We start from the raw sequence: 21,875 nt of genomic DNA, 5'->3' as shown, positions 1-21,875 counted from the left end.
ACTCACGTCGCCATCATGTCCCGCTACCTGCGCCCCCCCCCCAACACGTCTCTGTTCGTAAGGAACGTGGCCGACAACACCAGGTCTGAAGATTTACCACGAGAATTTGGTCGTTATGGTCCTATAGTGGATGTGTATGTTCCACTTGATTTCTACACACGCCATCCAAGAGGATTTGCTTATGTTCAATTTGAGGATGTCCGTGATGCTGAAGATGCTTTACATAATTTGGACAGAAAATGGATTTGTGGACGCCAAATTGAAATACAGTTCGCACAGGGGGATCAAAAGACTCCAAATCAAATGAAAGCCAAGGAAGGGAGGAATGTGTACAGTTCTTCACGCTATGATGATTATGACAGATACAGACGTTCTAGAAGCCAAAGTTATGAAAGAAGAAGATCAAGAAGCCGGTCCTTTGACTACAACAATAGAAGATCTTACAGTCCTAGAAACAGTAGACCGGCTGGAAGACCACAGCGTAGCAGAAGCCATTCCGACAATGATAGACCAAACTGCAGCTGGAATACCCAGTACAGTTCTGCTTACTACACTTCAAGAAAGATCTGAGAAAGCGGAAAAAGAACCAAAGAAGGGCAGTTCAAGCGACCAAAGGGTGGGTGGAAGGTGCTGCAGTATGAATACTGTACGAATATTTTGACTCTGGTCTGAAAAGATAAAAGAATGTTATCGAAACTACATGGAATAATTGAAGTCCCTTCAAGTTTGAAAGTAAGCATTTTAGGACAAATAAAAGGAAATTCAACTTTGTACTTGTGGAAACTAAAAAAAAAAAAAAAAGGCAGCCTACAAAAATGGCAGAAAATATTCGCAAACCATATTTCTGCTAAGGCATTAATATTCTAACATATAATGAACTCAAATAACTCCATAGGAAAAAAACCCTAAGTAATTCAATTAAAAAATGGACAGAGGACCTGAATATTTTACTAAAGAAGACAAACAGCCACCAGGTACATGAAAAAAATGTTCAACATTACTCATTATCAGGGAAATGCAAATAAAACCACAATGACCTATCACCTAATAACTGTTAGAATGGTACTTGTGAAAAAGACAAATGAGTGTTGTCAACGATGTGGAGGAAAAGGAACCCTTGTGCACTGTTGGTAGGAACGCAAACTGGTACCGCCACTCTGGAAAACAGTATGGAGGTTCCTCAAAAAATAAAAAAAATGGGACTACCCTATAATCCAGCAATTCTACTCCTGGATATTTATCTGAAGAAAACAAAAACACTGACTTAAAAAGATACTTGCACCCCATGTTCATTTCAGTTATATAATAGCTAATATATGGAAACAAATGCCCATTAATGGACGAATGGATAAAATAAAAAATATATGCAATATAAACACATACACAATGAAATATTATTCAGCCATAAAAAGAAGGAAATTGTGCCATTTGTGACAACATGGATGGACCTTGAGGGCATTAAGTGAAATAAGTCAGAGAAAGACAAATTCGGTATGATCTCAATTATATGTGGAATTTGAAAAACAAGACAATATACCAGACTCATAGATAGGACAGATTGGTGGTTGCAGAGGTAGGGGGTAGAGGAAATGGGTGAAGGTGGGTGAAGGTGGTCAAAAGGTACCAACTTCTAGTTAAAATTAGTCATGGGGACATAATGTAGAGCACGGTGACTACTACATAGTTAATATTACTGTATTGCATTACTTGCTAAGACAAGTATATCTTAAAAGTTCTCATCACAAGAAAAAAGTTTTTGTAGCTAAGTCTGGTGACATGTTAATCAGACTTACTGTGGTAAGTATACAACCGTGGAATCATCATGTTGTATGCCTGAAAAAAAATGTAGTAGTATACGTCAATGATACCTCAATAGAAAGAAAGAAAGAAAGAAAGAAAGAAAGAAAGAAAGAAAGAAAGAAAGAAAGAAAAGAAAGAAAGAAAGAAAGAAAGAAAGAAAGAAAGAAAGAAAGAAAGAAAGAAAGAAAGAAAGAAAAAGAAACTTGGCTGAACATAAAAAAAAGGAGTTGGTTTGTTTAGGAGGGATTATAAATTTACAACTAAAACTTTATTCATTTATGGATCAAATAGTAAAGCACTAAACTGTTTAGATTTCTTTTCCCATCCTATGCAAGTTTCTAGAACAGAAGTAGTAGACTTTAGTTAAAAAGAGAAAGTTTTCTGTAAAAAAAAAAAAAAAAGAGAGAGAGAGAGAGAAAGTTTGGGGTACCTGGCTGGCTCAGTCAGAACATGTGACTCTTAAACTCGGGATCACGAATCTGAGCCCTGTGTTGGGTGTAGAGATTCCTTGAATAAACAAGTTTAAAAAAAAGAAAAGTTCAAACTCTTACTATAAAGATGGTTCTGAAAATATTTCAGAAGAGAAAATGAGCTGGTTTGGTAAAAGCCCACCTTGTACTGTCTGAGTGATCTGAAATAGAGATGGATTCTATTCTTCTCTTTTGGTTGCCTTTAGCTTAAAACTGAAGAGACAGTTCAGAATTTTGAAAGACACACAAGTTGGGGGAGGGGAACAGGAGGGAAGTATAGGGAAACTTTAGGATGATTTAAGTAAGCCTAAGTCAATCTGTAGAATACAATGCAATTATTAAAATGTGTAAATTTCATCACTGAGAAAATAGTTCACATAACATTCCAAAGAGAAATAGAATGAAAATTTATAGCCCAGGGGTGCCTGGTGGCTCAGTCAGGTAAACACATGCCTTTGGCTCAGGTCATGATCTCTGGGCCCTGGGAGCGGGCCCCACATTGGGCTCCCTGCTCAGTGGGAAGTCTGCATCTCTCTCTGCCCCTCACCCCACTCATGCACTCCCCCTCACTCACTCTCTCAAATAAATAAAATCTTTTAAAAAATTTATAGCCCAAATGAAGGTTTTGTGGGTCAATGAAGAACCAGCATATTAGAAGAATAAACATCAAGCTGAGGGAAAAACCTCTCACTAAATCTCCTAGAGCCAAATTTCTCATTTCTTAGATGAACAAGATAATAGTAATCACTAATGCTCTATGGCAACTCGTGTGGATTGGCTTGTCCAACACTGAAACTCCTTCTAGAATGCTTTCTTGAACAGGAGGCTAGAAGCAAAAACTACACCCCCACAAAAAAGAAAAAATCCCCAAGTCCCAGATTTCTCTGAAGCTAAAATTTTATTTTTTTTATTTATTTTTTTTAAAGATTATTTATTTATGAGAGAGAGAGAGAGAGAGAGAGAGAGAGGCAGAGACACAGGCAGAAGGAGAAGCAGGCTCCATGCAGGGAGCCCGATGTGGGACTTGATCCTAGGACTCCAGGATTATGCCCTCGGCCGAAGGCAGGCTCTAAACCGCTGAGCCACCCAGGCATCCCCTCTGAAGCTAAAATTTTAGATATAAGTTCTTACCAGTCAGATGCACCCACATGATACTTGAATTCAGAGGAGTCCAGTGAGAGAGGACACACGGCACCCCTTCTCTTGGTATATATTGTGTAGCAAAAGCAGCTGCCAGGTTTTCTGAGTAACAGCTGTGTTATAGCATGAGCAGCAACTCCTTGGCCCAGCACTGGGGCACGTGGCTGTTGGTCCTGGTTCAGCCTGGAGTCAGCTTCCTGGGTCCCTCCAATCATTCCCTTAACTATTTAACAGCTGGAACTAAATCCTTTCTGGGGGATGGGGGTTTCTGTTTCCTGCAAGTCCTAAGAAGCAAGGAGGCCAAGGTCATTCAGGAGTATTACTGTCATGGAAGTTCCAGAGCAGCTTAGTGAGCGGGAACTATCACTACTTCCATCTTATAGATGAGAAAACTGAGGTCTAGGGGCCCCTGGTTGGCTCAGTCAGTTGGGCGTCTTCCTTCTGCTCGGGTCATGATCCCAGGATCCTGGGATCAGCCCCACATTGGATTCCTCACTCAGCAAGGAGTCTGCTTCTCCCTCTCCCTTGTGCTCACCTCCTGCCCCAATAAATAAATAAATGAATAAAATCTTAAAAAAGCAAAAAGCAAAAACTGAAGTACAGAGTCATATGCCCAGGACCTATACTTTGATTCATCACTCTATACTGCTTCCCAACTAGATGATTCCAGCGAGTGATTTCAGATCTGAAGTTCTGACTGTAACATTCTGGATCCTGGGATTGAGTAGTGATATAAAATTATGAATCAATGACTGGAGGCAACTGGAGGTCCTAATATTCTCAAAACCAATTCCAGATTATTTCAGACATGGGACAGCTTAAAGATGATACCAGCAGGTGGTGGTCTTGGGGACCATGAGTTTTTCTTTTCAGAGACTGTGTGGCAGTTAGGCCAGCATGTAGTATGGGCTCTTGGTGGCTCTTTATGTCTGGAGTAGGAGTGGACAGATGGATTTGTGTGGTCACTGTAGGCAATCATTTTAAACCAAAAGGTGTTTTCCTTTCCCAGGAGAAACTGATCTTTTCAGTACCAATAAGTTCTTGGACCAGTGTGTTCACAGATGAACAAAGAGAATGGATGTTAATCCTTTTTGTTTTCTAGAAAAGAAGAAGGGAGCTCTAGTGGTTGACAGCCTGGAAGTTTACAATCAATTTCAGTTTTATAATTGTTCCTTTTTTCTTCCCAAAAACAAAAAGCATTTATTGAACAATCAGATCCTGTGAGTATGTGTTATGTTTGCCAGGTGCGGGGGTTCACTTGTGGGAATTTTTTCCCTTTGAATTCATTTCCATACATTCACTTACTCATTAAGTATGGTGAGCATAAGAGCATGAGTCTTGCTAGCAGGCGGGGTTTGAGTCCTGGTTCTCCCAACTGAATATGTGCTTTGCCCAAGTTAACTTAGCTCTCTCAACCTTTTGGTTCCGTATTTCAAATATGAGAATACCTATAGCGTTTTTTCACAGGATTGCTATGAAGATCCGGTATGATCACGTAGAATACTTCATTTTTTTATTTTTTAAGATTTTATTTATTATTCATGAGAGAGTGAGAGAGAGGCAGAGACACAGGCAGAGGGAGAAGCAGGCTCCATGCAGGGAGCCCGATGTGAGACTTGATCCCAGGTCTACAGGATCACGCCCTGGGGCTGAAGGCAGACATTAAACTGCTGAGCACCCAGGCATCCCAGCATACTTCATTTTAAAAATAAAAGTTATTACTTATGAAGGCTACATTACTATTTATTGAACACCTACAGTGTCAGCCACAGTACTGTGCACTTGGAATCTAAGTTGAATAAATGTGAATGGAGAAAAGAGATATATAAATAAATAAAATGCAATGAGGCATTTGGGTAGCTCAGTTGGTTAAGTGTCTGACTCTTGATTTAGGCTCAGGTTGTGATCTCAAGGTCATGAGATGGAGGCCTGCTTTGGGTTGTGCACTCATCTTGGATTCTGCTTGAAATTCTCTCTCTCACTCTCTGCCCCTCCTCCCACTCATGCATGCTTTATAAACAAACAAACTTAAAAAAAAAAGTAAATGCAAAGTATGAAGAGTCCTTGTAGATTATGGTGGGGGGCACAAATGAGGATTTGATTAAGTCTATTTGGGAGAAGATTGATCAGAAAAAGATTCAAGCTTTCCTTTAGCAGAACCTGAAAGATAATTAGTATTTAAGGTCATTGGGTTTACTTCCATCTCTGGGATGAGAGAAGATGGACATTATGAACCCTGGAAGCCCAGACTGCAGGGATCCTGTGAGAGTTACAAGCATGTTGGCAACCTTCTTCACGTCCTTCCTATCCACATGTGAACACATTCCAAACACTGCTGTGTCCTAATCTTCTTAATCTCTGGCACTTTCTTACCCTTCATGGCCAAACTTCTTAAAAGATTCCCTCCCATTCCCACTATAAAACATTGCAGGCTAATTTCAACCCTTGACACACCCAGTAGAACTACTCTCACCACAGTCTCAGTAATATCCATATTGCTAAAGCAGGTGGAAATGTATTAGACCTGATATTAACTGATTAATATTTGATACTACTGTCCATTTTCTCCTCTTTGAAACTCTTTCCCTAGCTTCCATGACAGTGCTTTACACTTTTCATTGCCTTCCTATCCCTGGATACTAATTTTAAGTCCTTGTGGAGTGTTCTTCTACTCGTCATCTTGTCTTGGGTTGGCCCCTTTATCTACACAACCTTGGATGATCTCATCTCCTCCTGTGACTTCAGCTACCATCCAACAACCCTCTATCTCTGGTCCAGTTCCATTCCTGTACTTTAGACTTGGACATCTCAGCATGGATAATTATGAAAATAACTACAGAATACATGTATATTGTTTTATTTTTAATTAATCTAAGGCTTTGCTAACTAAGCTAGAAGTAACTTTCAGTTTAAGAGAGTCATGCCCACTGTGATTCAGACTGCTCTTTTCTTCACAGGCATCATTTCAAAGATCTCCAAGATGGAGTATCATCCTCAAATGACAACTTTTAAAAGGCCATGACTGAATATTTCTTATTTTAGGGATAAGAATAACAAAACAGTATTTTTCACCTTAAATAACCAAAGCAACATTAAATAATTCCAAAATATATACTTATGATAGCATCAAACAAATTTAAATACCTTTGCTAAAATAAGAGATGCCAGGGATCCCTGGGTGGCGCAGCGGTTTAGCGCCTGCCTTTGGCCCAGGGCACGATCCTGGAGACCCCGGATCGAATCCCACGTCAGGCTCCTGGTGCATGGAGCCTGCTTCTCCCTCTGCCTGTGTCTCTGCCTCTCTCTCTCTCTGTGACTATCATAAATAAATAAAAATTTATAAAAAAATAAAATAAAATAAAATAGGAGATGCCTGACAAATATCCCTCAATTCCCCCTTGACCTACTAGGATTTTTCTCAGATCAAACTTAAACCTACTTTTTTTCATTATCATAATTTAAGATAGCAAGCAGTATATGACAACTAAACACTGTATAAAATGATTCTATTTTAGGTGATCTGAAATTACCTTCTTTTTCAGTTCCACATTTAACTTGTTTGTTCAACAAATACTATACACCAACCAATAGTATCTGGAAGTATTTTGCCTGCTGAGGATATGTGTTGACCAAGGCAAGGCCTATGCTCTCATCCTAGATGGAGAAACAAATACATACATAGTTGAGAAAAAAATTGGATTATTATAAAAATATGATAGTGGCTGTATGGTTACTTCTAAATAGGTGATAGGAAAAGGACTCTTTGAGATGTTTCAAAAAAAACGTTTTATTATGAAAACTTTCAAACATATTCAAAACAGAGAATATTGTAGTAACTGTCCTCTGTTACCCATGTATCCATCACATACTTTAGTCAATTAGTAGTAATGTTACACAATTCTTGTTTTATCTACTCTCTTGCCTTTTTCTGCAAAAGTATTTTAAAGCAAATTCCAGAAATCTTATCATTTCATCCATAAAGAGTTCAGTATCTACTGATAAAGAATTCTTTAAAAATCCCTATAACCTTGAGGTGCCTGGCTGGCCCAGTTGATGGAACATGTGATTCTTGACCTCTGGGTTCATGTTGGAGGTAGAATTTACTTAAACCCTCCTCCAAACCCCAAATACCCACAGTTATCATACCCAACTAAACTGTCATGTGATATGCAGTCTCATGGCTCTGTATTTGGTCTCAAAATTATGATTCTTTTTTCCAAATTAGGATCAAAGTTCATACATTGTTGCTAAGATTCATATTTCAATAGGAGTTGCAAGAAGACAATGTCCTAATTCTGAATTTGTTTGTTTTTTAGCTGTGACTCTTCTATACAATAAAAGAATTCTCCCTGTATCAACTATTTGGTTACCCTGAAATATAGAATGGTACAGGAAAGGCAAACAGATTCTTGATTCTTTTATTGGTACATTTTCAGAGTAATAAATTGGAGCCTTTATCAGTCTGAAGAAGTGACATTTAAGCTGAAATTTGAATGTCAAAATATAGCCATACAAGAATTAGGAGAAATAGCATTTCAGGAAGACAGAACAGTTAGTGACAAGGCCCTAAGGTAGGAAAGATCTTAGTATGTTTATAACCTAAAAAGGAAGTCATTTTAGCAAGAGGGAAGTGAAAGGGCCAGAGTTAAATGAGGCAAGATTGAGAGTTAGTTTGGACCACATATGCCTTTAAGTTTGCATTTTTAAAAGAGAACTCTAGTCTTTGTATGGGGCAGTAGACTATAGGTAGACAAAGTGAAAGCAGGGAGACCAGATGTTAAGAAGCAGCATAGGAGGAAGATGGTAACAGTTTGAACTAGAGTGATATAATAGAGCAAAAGTGGGAAGAGGGAGTCAACACTCTGCATTAAGCATCTTAAATTTGATCTATCTCCAGGCCACCTATGTGTAAATGTGGAAAAGTCACATAGATAACTGGATATATGTCCCTAAATTTCCTGGAAGAATTGGGACTAGAAATATGATTTCTGAGTTAGTGATATATGAGTTGTATTTCAAGTCTTGGGACTAGAGGATTGTATTGACCAAAACGGGAAGGAGATTAGAATAGAGCCCTGGGGTACATGAGCATCTACAAACCAGGTGAACGTACAGTGGTTATGAAGAAAATGCACAGATACAACACCTAGTATGTCCTCGCTCCTTAGAAAGTAATAGAACACACACATATATATATATGTACTAGCTAAAAATTATCTGTGTCAGTCGTTCTTGCAGTTAAGTTTAGGCCAATGCAACAAGAGTGCAAGTGATGTGAGCAACTTCTGATTCATTCCAGTAAGGGACAAGGGTATGCCCCTCTTCCTTTTCCCTCCTTCTACTGGCTAAAATGGAAATGTGCTGTAAGCCATCTTGGACCATGCAGACTCAGGGCACCTAGAAATGGCAGACCGATAAGCTAAAAGGGGTCTAAGTCACAAGGATGACCTTGTGGTAAGTGCAGCCACACCCATCTTTCCTTAAGTCATTCCTCTTTTGTGTCTCTGGTATAGAAGTAGCACAACCTATATTCTAATTTAGAGTATAATCATTCTGTGAACTGATAGAGATCTCTGAATCTACAAAGTGGAGGACCACACTATGAATCTCTGTAACTTCATTATATGCCAATGCTTAGAGTACTGAATGGTTTAATTTTCTATGCATTCTAATTATACTACGACAAACTCAAGGGAGTAGTTAGGCAGTAGCAGCAGGTGTAAAGAAAGAGCAGGTACCAAGGAGGCGCCAAGGATTCCTTAGAAACCAGACTGCAATTTATTTATCTTAAAGAGCTCTGGATTTGATGAACCCAGGATTGCAGATGACAAAATAAAGCCACAACTCTCTTTTACAGTATCTCTTACAGATATCCCTAGAAGTCAACTAGATTTATAAGCAATTTGGTGGTCAGAAAAATTAATGAGATTAGTTTTTTAAATATAATTTCAAATTTATAAAAGGTAAAAGTAGTTGCTATTTCCACAGAAATTCAGTTCTTTTGTTGATAATTCTTAAATATTTCATGCACATGAGCACAGATTGCCTTAGGTAAGGCAATAAGGCATTTTTGTGTCATTTATATATTAATTTTGGTTTGCATTTTTATTATTTTTATAGTGTTCTATTATGTCCACATTTCACAAGAAATAAACTGAGACTCAAAAAGCACTTCACTGAAACGTGAAAGCACAAGGAAGCAAATACTACAGCTCAGCATAATGCGGTAAATGTCAAAAATACTGAACTGGATTCCACTGGGAATCTAAAATGTGAATCTTTACAGTAGCACAAGTAAATTTGTGTGATGATTTTGCACAAACAGCTAAAAACATAAGTTAGAAACTGTGACGACAATCACTTGAAGACTGGATTTTTTTTTTTCAGGACCATTGGCCCATTTATCTTATTCTTATTGGCATGAAGGCATTTAAACTTTCATATATTTTCAAATAAAATATAGTGATCTCTTTGGCAATCAAATTTTTCTAGGGCAAGCAAAAAATATTGTTTTCTAGTATGAAATTGAATCACTCAAATGCAGACTCTTATAAATGAGAGTCTTTAGTGGTAGGAAAGAGATGTAAATATGAAATAAGAGTAAACTGAGGAAGAAGCCTGTGATGCTCCATTTAAATCAGCACGAACTCATGATTTTAAAAAATGTTTATTTCTTAGTTCTACCAAGTGAAAAGGTCTAGAAATCATGATTTCACAACAATCAGATTTTAGTTTCTACATATCCTTTCTCCACTAAAAAGAAAAAAAAAAGACTAATTTGAGATTTGCAGGGACCATCTAGGCCTGGAACATCTTATAGTGCAGGAAATCAAGGAGGTATTCAAAGACCAGTGGGGTCAGATTTTGAGACAATTTAAGCATCCACCGAAAAAATATTAGTGGATTGTAATACAAAGAATTTTTAAAAATGTATACATTACAGTAATATTAAGAAAAAAAAGTAGGGGGCAAAGAGGGAAGGAGGAAAAAAGAGAAAACTTAAAAAAATAAAAGGCAGCTAATGTATGTAGAAGGAGAACTGGAGTTGGAAAATTCTTTTGCAACTTCTAGTGTAATAATTTTTTCAGATGAGGCTAATCGATTGAAAGGATAAAACCACTAGAAAGTTGTTGGGAAATAGAATATTTAAATGATCCCAAGTATTATCTCAGATTGCCTGTTAGTTACAAAGGCAAGATAAATCTTTACAAATAAAGATCTGGTAATCACCACTTTAACCAAGTGATCAAACTTATACCAAAGAGTAAAAATTTGAGATTACAGATCTCCTAATGTGATACACTAAGAAGTATGCAATATCACTCACACAATATTCCTGGGGATGGGGGTGTTAACTTTACCTTCATCGTACTTTTGGGGGGTGGGCGGAGTGTTGACAATTGACTGTATATTGATTATTGACAAATTGTCTAAATCTAAAATCAACTTAAAGGAAGGGTTTGTAGTGTAACAGGAAAAAGCACTTGGGCAAGTAAGGGGTTCTTTTTTTTTTATTTATTTTATTTATTTATTTATTTATTTATTTTTTTTTTTTTAAGTAAGGGGTTCTAAGCTGGCTCTGCCACTTAGGAGCTGTGTGAACTAGGGCAGCTTACTTCATTCTACCAATTTCATAGGAGTGGTTCTGAGGATTAAGTGAGATCATATATGGGAGATGTTTTAAATTATAAAATACTACTATTGTACTTCAGGAGAAAAATTTGGTCATGTCACAAGCAGACAATGGTGTCAGGTCAGAGATCTGATTAATACAGGATGATGAACAAATGAGTTGAGTAGACCTGAGCAGAAAGGGAAAGACAGGCAAGATCTAAAAAGTTAGCAAAAGGAGGAACATTTAAAGTGCCGTAGAAAGCCTGCTGCCAAAGTGGTGATCTTGATATTTCAGACTTCTGGTTTTCTGTTTGTGTATGTTCATGATTAGGAAATAAGCAATGTTGACTGTTTGAAGGTAGAAGGGATATTTTATAACTACTCTGCATAATTAGTATTACCTTAAAAATACTGAAGTAGGTATATAATTAACATAAATGCAACTATACCTACTTGGCATGCATATACACACAAGAGAGATAACTTACATTTTATGACTAATTTTGCCTAAGTCTATTCTATCTATCTATCTATCTATCTATCTATCTATCTATCTATCTATCTATCTATCAATGAATCTTTCTTTCAGAGTGAGCATAAGAGAGCCAAGTTTATGGTCCCTTGGTTGGTCTCAATTTTGCATGCCTTTCACAGTGTGTACATCTCACTGTGCTAGGTGATTCTAGCACTTAAGGATTTGAGATATATCTATCTATATGTCAATAAACATATGCACATGTATTTTTATGCGGGAATGTACAATACAGCTCCTAAATGCAAGCCCATCACTTAAACCTATGCTCAACTTAAAAGATGGCAATGTGTTCCAATGCTGGAGGACAAATTGATTCCTTTGATATAGAGACAGTATTTGTCTCCAAAGTATAAAGAAATAAGGTTACAACAACATCAGCAAGCAATCAAAATTAGAATGAGAAAAATACCAGTCAAGAAATAAAAAAAGGCATCCAAATTGGAAAGGAATAAGTAAAATTGTTACTTCTAATAGGATCTTAAATAAAGAAAATGCTAAAGACTCAAATCAAAAAACTGTTGAAACTAATCAACAAACTCAGCAAGGTTGCAGGATATAAAATCAACATACAGAAATCAGTTGCATTTCTTATACACTAACAAAGATCTGAAATAAAGAAAAACATCCCATTTACAATAGCATCAAGGACAAGAAAATATTTTGTAACAAATTTAACAAAGGAAGTGAAAAGTCTTTCCAATGAAAACTCAAGACTTGATGAAAGAAATTGAGGAAGACATGTACAAATGGAAAGATATCCTGTGTTCACGGATTCAAAAAATTATTGATGTTAAAATGTCCATATTACCTAAAGCCATCTGTAGATTCAATGTAATCCGTATCAATTTTGAATGGCTTATTTCACAGAAATAGAAATAACAATCTTGGGGTGCCCAGTTGGCTCAGTTGGTAGAGCACGCACCCTTTGGTCTCTTCTCAGGGTCATGAGTTCAAGCCCCATACTGGGCAGGGAGCGTATATTAAAAAATAAAAAATAAATGGAAATATAACAATCCTAAAATTTGTATGGGACCACAAAAGACCCTAAAAAGCCAAAGTAATCTTGAGAAAGAACAGAACCATAGGTGCCATACTTCCTGATCTCAAACTATGGTTGACCCTTGAACCATACAGGGTTAGGGGTGCTGACCCCTGTACTGTCAAAAGTCCACACATAACTTTTGGCTTCCCCAAAACTTAACTACTAGTAACTTACTGTTGACGGGAAGCCTTACCAATAATATAAACAGTTGATTAACCCATGTTTTGTATGTTATGTGTATTATATAGTGTATTCTTAAGAGAAAGGAAAATGTTAAGAGCATCATGAGAAAATACATTTATAGTATTGTTCTGTTTATAGAAAAAAAATCCACTTATTAAGTAGACCACACAGTTCAAATTGGTGTTGTTCAAGGGTCAACTGTATACTACTACAAAGTTCTAGTAATTAAAATAGTATGGTATTAGCATGAAAAAACAATGACCACCACCAAACACTACAAAGACCAATAGAACATAATGAAGATCCAGAAATAAACCTCTGCACTTGTAGTCAACTAACATTTACAAGGACACTAAGAACACGCAATAGGGAGAACCTCTTCAATAAATGGTATTAGGAAAACTGGACAGCTGCATGCATAAAAGTGAAATTGGACCCTTATCCTACACCACTCCCCAAAATTGACTCAAAATGGATTAAAGACTTACCACATTAAGATCTGATACTGCAAAACTTCTAGAAGAAAATGTAGGGAAGAAGTTCCCTGACACTGGTATCTGGGCAATTATTTTTTAGATATATGACACCAAAGCAAAAATCAACAAGTGGGCCTATATCAAACTAAAGTGTTTCTGTGCAGCAGAAGAAATAAAAAGGTAACCTACAGAATGAGAGGGAATATTTGCAAACCATATATTAGATATTTAGTTTTATATCTCTACATAAATATATCTAAGATATAGTATTATATATAGATATATCTGTATTAGTATACTAATATTAATATTATACTATATATTAATAATATACTCATATATACTATGGATATATTTATATTAGATTTATATATTAAATATATTTATACATAAACCATGTATTAGATATTTGATTAAAAAATGGGCAGAGTAACCAATAGATGATTTTCCAAAGACAAACATGGCTAACAGACACATGAAAAGATGCTCAACATCACTAATCATAGCAATGCATATCAAAACCACAATGGGGTATCACCTCACACCTAGAATGGATATCATCAAGACCAGAGATAACAAATGTTGGCAAGGATGTTGAGAAAAGGAAGCCCTGTGCATGGTTGGTGGGGATGCAAACTGGTTCAGCCATTATGGGAGTAAGTTTCTCAAAAAATTAAAAATAGAAGTACCATACAATCTAACAATTCCATTCTTGGGTACTGTTAAAAAGAAAGACACAGGCCCCAAATGGAGATACTTAATGCTAGGTTATGTCACCAAATGAGCTTAATACCTACCCTAATTGCAGTTTCATTTTCCTTGAGAAACATAGTCTTAATCAACCAGTCGGGAAATTTTTGGTCAGCAACAATAAGCTAATCTGTCACAGGGGCTCTCTCCATCTCCCTAAAGAAGATGAGGTAATCCACCAAGTAAGACCTGTCTCAAAGTAAGGTGACCTCACCCAAAATAATCCGTTTTTTTTTTCAGTTTAGGATTTTCTTGTCCTGCCTTTAAAAACCACTCCTTTTCTGCAGCCCTATGTTGCTCTCCTCTACTTGACACGGAGAATGATGCCCGATTCATGAGTTAATAAAGCCAATTAGATCTTTAAAACTTACTTGATTGGATTTTCATCACTTAAGTTTATGTCCAATGGAAATGAAAACAGGATATCAAAGAGATATATGTACTCCTTTTTATTGCAACATTACAATGATCAAGATACGAAAATAATCTTGTGTCTGTCAATGGATGAATGGATATATATATATATATATATATATATATATATATATATAGTGGAATATTACTCAGCCATTAGTAAGAAGGAAATCCTGCCATTTGGAACAACACAGATGTCCCTTAGACATTTGCTAAGAGTGAGGTATTTGCTAGTGCTACAGTGGTAATCATATTGCAATATATAAATATCCAATCAACACATCGTACACCTTTAAACTGCCACAATGTTATGTCAATTATATCTCAATAAAAATAAATTTTGAAAAGGGAAAAATGTCAAGCCATGGCATCAAATGACCCAGTATCCCATAATGTGATGAACCAAGTTTTTTTTTACAAGACTTTGAAGGAGGTAAAAAATATATTAAGCTTGTGGTTGGAAGACACAAACAGCAAATGTGTGCCTATAGTTGGTTACACATTGTGAGAAAATGAACTTTTCAAACTTCCTATGTTCTGATAAGCCAGTCAAAATTGGCTGTACTTTTGTGAGTAAGTTATTCTTGTTTTACTTAATTTCTAAGCATATTGATTGCATAAGATTAAACTGAACTTTAGATATAGGCAGATTCATATATTGTGAACTACCTCAAATATTGCTGAATTAAGTGTTACTGTATATTTTTGGCACTGACAGCTTCACAAAAGAAACATATTTTTAGTTTACAGTTACTAAAAACATTAGTACATTAGTCTGATTATTCCCTTTATGACTTTAACTCTTTTGCTGACTTTAGCAAGAATAATATGTGACTATGTGTTTTTTAAGCAGATTACATATAATGGATAGCCAATAAGGAAAGTTCTATTTCCTGGACTTTACCTTACATGTGAATAGCTTTGCCTCCACATGACATTCTTGACATTTTTATTGCATTAGCAACAAAGCTCCTAGAAGAAAACAATTTCCACATAACCATGTTATAATTGTGAAACTGTTTGGATTGTAGGTATCGATATCAAAGCGATTTTTTAAAATTCTAATCTTTTAAAATTCATTGAGACATTTTAATACCCAAATCAGAAGAATCAGCAGTACCTGGGAACTTATTAGAAATGTAAATTCTCAGCCCCAACTCCAGACCTACTGAAACAGAACTAGGTGGTGAGGCTCACGTACAAGCCCTTCAAGGGTTTATGATACACACTGAAGTTCAAGAACCACCGGACTAAGGAAATTTAGTACTGGTTCACTTCATGGTGGTGAGACGAGTTAGCATGGCTGCTAGGATGCAGAGGTGAACTGAAGAGAGGATGGGGGTGGGGGTGGGGTTAACAGGTTTGTACAAAGAAGCAAGAGAGTAGCAGGGAGCTGAGGATATATGAGTGATTATGGATATAGCAATTTAAGCTGAAAAGGAGAAAAGTGGGGACTCACAGGGGATGAGGGGTATATTATTTGCTCTTAACCTACTGAAGACTGACCAAGATGAAAACCTAAAATACTAACAACTACCTATGAATGTATTCCACTACTACCATATTCTTTTACCTCTCCATCAGACAATCACTATCTTTTGTTTTACATTCCCTTGCTTAAAAACAAAACAAAAAAACCCACGTTTTATTAGTTTCATTTGGTTTGTCTTAGTGTTTGTTTTTTTTTTTTTTAAAGATTTTATTTATTTATTCATGAGAGACACAGAGAGAGAGAGAGAGAGAGGCTGAGGGAGAAGCAGGCTCCACGCAGGGAGCCCAACGTGGGACTTGATCGCGGGTCTCCAGGATCACGCCCTGGGCCGAAGGTGGCGCTCAAGTCGCAATCCCAGGGTCCTGGGATCAAGTCCCACATCAAGCTCCCTGCATGGAGCCTGCTTCTCCCTCTGCCTGTGTCTCTGCCTCTCTCTCTCTTTCTGTCTCTCACGAATAAATAAATAAAATCTTAAAAAAAAAAAAAAGGATATAGCACTTTGGTGGAATTGTTAAGTACCAAAGTACACAAACGCCCAAATTTACAAGATAAAACCAAATTATTTTTCCCAAGTGGTTTTCTTTCTTTATACTCCTCAATTTATATGGAATCTCATTGTTCCACTCCATCTCCTCTTATTAGAACTTAAAATTTTTGTCAATCGAATGCGTACAAATTATATCTCAGTGTTTTGTAGTTTCTGATCAGTGTTTAGACTGGGCACGTTTACTGTCCATGTGTAATGTCTGTTCCTATATTTTTAACTTTACTATGGTTTTCCTTCTTGAGGCTTAGTAATTTTTAATATATTAGCTTTCGTTCTTTCTGTTGTGATGTAAGTAATCTTTCACTTTGAGCCTTGTCTCTTCACTTTATGATGTCTTTTGATAAAAATAAGTCCTAATTTTGTGATAAATTCACCGATTTTTCTTATATTGTCTCTTTTCCTATATATGTATTTTCAATGTTTTAAAGTTTTGCTTTTGACATCTATGTTTTAATTCATTTTAATTATTTATGGTAAGACAAACCCAATTATTTTTAAACCCTTTCCACATGGATAGCCACTTTTCCTACTTCTGTTTAGGAAACATTTTTCTTTCTCCATTGACTTCTTTCTTTTAAAGATTTTATTTATGAGAGAGAGAGAGAGAGAGAGGCAGGCAGAGACACAGGCAGAGGGAGAAGCAGGCTCCATGCAGGGAGCCCAATGCAGGACTTGATCCTGGGTCTCCAGGATCATGCCCTGGGCTGAAGGCAGCGCTAAACCGCTGAGCCACCTGGGCTGCCGGACTTGTTTCTTCTATATATGTGTGGATTTGTTCTTGACGCTCTACTGTTCCATTTGTAATATGTATCAATATTTCATTAATTGCTATACCTTTATAACTCTTGATATCTTGTGGGGCAAATCCCCTCCTCTTTGTTTTTCAGAAATTTCTATCCTTTACTTTTTGCTCTTCTATATATATTTTAGAATGAGCTTATCAAGTTCTACAAAAAATTCTAATTGGAGATTCTTACTGGAGTTGAATCTGCAGAGTATTTTGAGAACTGACATCGCAAGATAAATATGTATTTGTCTTCTTTAAGGTCTTCCAGTAAAATCTAAAAAAATTTTTTACAGGTCTTGCACATCTTCTGTTAGATCTCTATATAACTTAGTTTTGTTGCTATTGTAAAGTTATGTTTTAAAAATATTATGTATTCTAATTGCTTGGTAGTATGTATACATGTCATGGACTTCCATATCTTCATCTTCTAACAAGCATTTTGGGTAAACTATGATTGCTAGTCAATTGTAATCTTTTGAGTTTTCCAGGTAGACAATCATATCTTCAAGTAACCATTTTGTTTCCTTCTTTAAATCCCTATATTCCTGAGAATAGCACAGTTCAATGTTGAAAAGTAATAATAATGGCCGGCATCTTAGTCCTATTCCTCAATTTTAAAGGGGGTACTTCCAGTATTTCCATGTATGGGATGATGGCACTGATTTTAGTTTTGTTGTTGCTTAACATAGATACCATTTATCAGTTTAAGGACCCCTCAACCCCTTTAAAAGCAGAAATGTGATCAGCTTTTTCTAAATCTATTATTTTCTTCTTTAATCTGTTAGTATGGCAAATGACAATCACAGATTTTCTAATATCAAGCAAATCTTGTATTACTAGCATAAGCCCATTTTATAGTGCCATTTTTATATATCATTGAATCTGATTTGGTATTATTTTGCTTCATATTCTTTTTAAAAATATATTTTATTTATTCATGAGAGACACAGAGAGAGAGGCAGAGACATAGGCAGAGGGAGCAGGCTCCATGCAGGGGGCCCAATGCGGGACTTGACCCCGAAACCCCAAGAGCACAACCCGAGCCAAAGGCAGATGCTCAATCACTGAGCCACCCGGGTGTCCCTGTTTCATCTTCTTTTACTAGTATTCATGAGTGAAATTTGCCAGTAACATACTCTCCCTTCTATATTGTCTTCTAGCTTATAGGGACTTCAGAGAATGAGTTAGGAACTATAGCTTTTCCCCATTACCTCAAAAGCTTTCTATATGCTTGAAATAATCTCTTCCTTGACAGTTTGGAAGATTTCACTTGTAAAACTATCTGGATCCAATGTTTTCTTTGTGGACTTTTAATTTCTGCCTTTATTTCTTTATGTGATGAGATTACTCATTAATTTCTTCCTTTATATTTTTCAGATTATCTTTATTTTTGAATATTTATTTGCATAACTGATAGTATTTTTTTACTTTCAAGAATCTTTTTATATTTTAATTTTTAATAGCATTTCTCTCTCATTTTTCATATTTTCAGAGCTCTATTTTGTTAGAATTTTCAAGGAATAAGCTTTTGGTTTGTTTATATTATATGTTCTTTTCTACTGTTTGTTATTTTTTCTGACTTTTTAAGCTCAGCAATTTTTAACCTTCCTCTTTTTTTTTTTTTTTTACCTTCTTTTTTCTAAAAAGCATTTAGTTTACCAAGTTCCCTGCAGGAACCACTTTTGCTGCATTTAATGACCACCATTATTTTTTTCTCTGGGCCATTAAAGGGTATTTAACATTTTTTTCAAAGCTATTTATCTATTAAAATCTATTTGTTCTAACCAGTTAGAAAACACACTTGGTATTACTATACTTTGCAGTTTTCTATGATGTTTTATGGCTCAGCTTCTATAAATGTTCCATCTATTCTTGATAAAGAATGTGTAATCTCCTAATTGCTGGATGCAGAACTCTATAAATATCCATTAGATCAAACTTTGTTTTGTTCAAACATTCTGTATGTTTCCTCTTTAAAAGGTATATTGTCCAATAATGCAAGTTGAAACCTTCCAACTGATAGGTGCTTTTAGTAGTTCTAGCAACTTCTGCTTTAGTCTGTATTTAGGGACTATTTTATTAAATACATATACATGCTTAGAATTAGTATCTTTTTGGTGAATTGAATCTTTTATCATTATGTAGAAACACTACTCTTGGTGATATTTTTTTCATGATGGGTCTAAAATCTGTTTTAATATTAAGTAGAGCTATGATAGCTATACCTTGATTTGCTTTTGCATTGTGTATTTTTTGTCATACCTTCTTTCAATTTCTCTATATACTTAGATTTTATTTTTTTTCAAAGATTTATTTATTCATGAGAGATAGAGAGACAGGCAGAGGATACACAGGCAGAGGGAGAAGCAGGTTCCATGCAGGAAGCCCGATGTGGGACTCGATCCCAGGACTTCAGGATCACGCCCTAGGCCGAAGGCAGGCGCTAAACCGCCGAGCCACCCAGGGATCCAATATACTTATATTTTAGATGTATCTTCTTGTTAATATTATAAAGCCAAGTTTTCTTTTTGAAACTATCTTGCTTTTAACTAGTAAGTTTGCTCCATTTACAATTATTTTGATTATCAGTATATTTGAATTTATTTCTACCATCTTCTTGGTTTGAAATTTATATGCATGATATTCTTTTCATGAATATCCCTGACGTTTTATGATGTACATTTAACTAAAGTTAATCAACACCTTGACACCCCAATACAACAGAATACTTCACTTCATCTCTGATCTTCCCTATCTCAACTGTCTTACTACTGCTGTCTAGAATTTATTGACTTAAAATAAACAAGTCATCTATTGAGTTGTGTTTATTTTTATTTACTTAAGTGTTTTACCATTTTATTTTTTCATAAGCCTGTTTTGGTCTTAGATCATCATTTTAGGATCATTTTCCTTCTTCTTGAAGTACTTCTTTTAGAGTAGGACTCTTGAGAGTAAGTAAACCCTTCTTTAAAAAACTTTCATTGGCTCTTAACCTAATTTCACTTGCTATACAATTCCAAGCTGATGTTTTCTAATGCTCTAAAGAGAATATCCTACTACTTTCACTGTTAATATTGAGAAATCAGCTGTTAGTCTTTCTTTACAGACAATTTAGTTCTTTCTCTTCTGGGTTTTCAAGGTGTTGACTGCGTGGTTTCACTACAATGGTTCTTTGTATACATTTATTTATATTTATCCTTTATGGAGACTATTTTGTACTATTTAGTAATCTCTGCAGCCCTTATCTCTGCAAATACCATCTTGCTTCCATTCTTTCCTCTTGGGTCTCCACTCAATTTTCCCTATCTTTTAATCTTCTTTTCGTATTTTCCATCTCTTTATCTATTTGGAATTAATTTTTGAGATACATCATTTAGTTCTCCAGTTCTTTCTTCAGCTATCTCTTCCGCTGTTAACCACCCTTTACTAAGTTTCAAATTTGATCAATGATATTTTTCATTTTTGGAGTTTAAAAATGTTAATTTCTCTAAAATTTTATTTTACTTGTTTATCCTCATAGTTTTAGGTATATAAACATTTTGTACAGGGGATCCCTGGGTGGCGCAGCGGTTTGGCACCTGCCTTTGGCCCAGGGCGCGATCCTGGAGACCCGGGATCGAATCCCACATCAGGCTCCCGGTGCATGGAGCCTGCTTCTCCCTCTGCCTGTTGTGTCTCTGCCTCTCTCTCTCTCTCTCTGTATGACTATCATAAATAAATTAAAAAAATGTTTAAAGAAAAAAAAAACATTTTGTACATAGCTATTTTATATCTGAGAATTCAAATCTTTGAAATCTTTCAGAGGGGATATGTAAATTTGCTACTTTGTTAAGCTCTCATTCAAGTTAGTTTGCTGTCTCTTGTGTGTTTGGCTATCTTTATGTATTATTTGGTCTTAATTTGTGGAAGTCCTATGTTCCCATTCTGGAGAAGCTTTCTTCAAAAAGCATTTCATTTTACTAGTAGAAAAATAGTGACTTGCAAACTAGAACTTGAGCGCCTCTAGAGGATTTTAACTCAAAACATAAGTACTGCTATTGCAAGGTTTATCATCTTCATAATGGTTTAACTATAAGGAATCCATCCTTGGTAAATTCATTTCCTGAATGCCAGAATGTCCAAAGCTAGCTCCTTGCCATTCTGGCTCTTACCCTCTTTCCAACTTCCTACTTCTCTGGTCCACTCTGTGGACTCAGCTTGCAATTTCAACCTGTGAGTGCTCTCATATTTGTGCTTGAGTACTCCTTAATTCGTAGGTGCTAAAGCTCCAGCTTATCCAGATTGAATCTCAAGTGTGTCTGTTTTGAGGTAAGGGGTTGCCAGACACCACTCTTACCTTTAGTGAGACCAGCAGTGCCTCAAATTATGTGTCTTATTGGAGGTCTTAGGAGCTTAGTCATGATACAAGAAGTGGAAATCATGCAAGATTTTTGACACTTTGAAGTTACTTAAGAACTTACCTCTATTTTATATGTATAGATTTATATATGTATATTTATAAATACATATATTTATATACATATAAGGCCACTACCTCAGAGATACATTAGATTTCAAAAGAGAGCTAGAAAGTAAGTAAGAATTCTAATTAAGATTATGATCTAAGAATTGGTATTTGTTCTTTT

General features: G+C 35.9%; 1 pseudogene; it reads left to right on the top strand.

The window, feature by feature from the left end:
- Nucleotides 1-773, top strand: LOC144318400 (serine/arginine-rich splicing factor 10 pseudogene; annotated as a pseudogene).
- Nucleotides 774-21,875: the final 21,102 nt, after the last annotated feature.

The sequence above is a fragment of the Canis aureus genome, chromosome 8 (assembly GCF_053574225.1).
Source record: "Canis aureus isolate CA01 chromosome 8, VMU_Caureus_v.1.0, whole genome shotgun sequence".
Lineage (NCBI taxonomy): Eukaryota > Metazoa > Chordata > Mammalia > Carnivora > Canidae > Canis > Canis aureus.
Note: the sequence above shows the minus strand (reverse complement) of the source record. Positions and strands in the feature narration are given on the sequence as shown.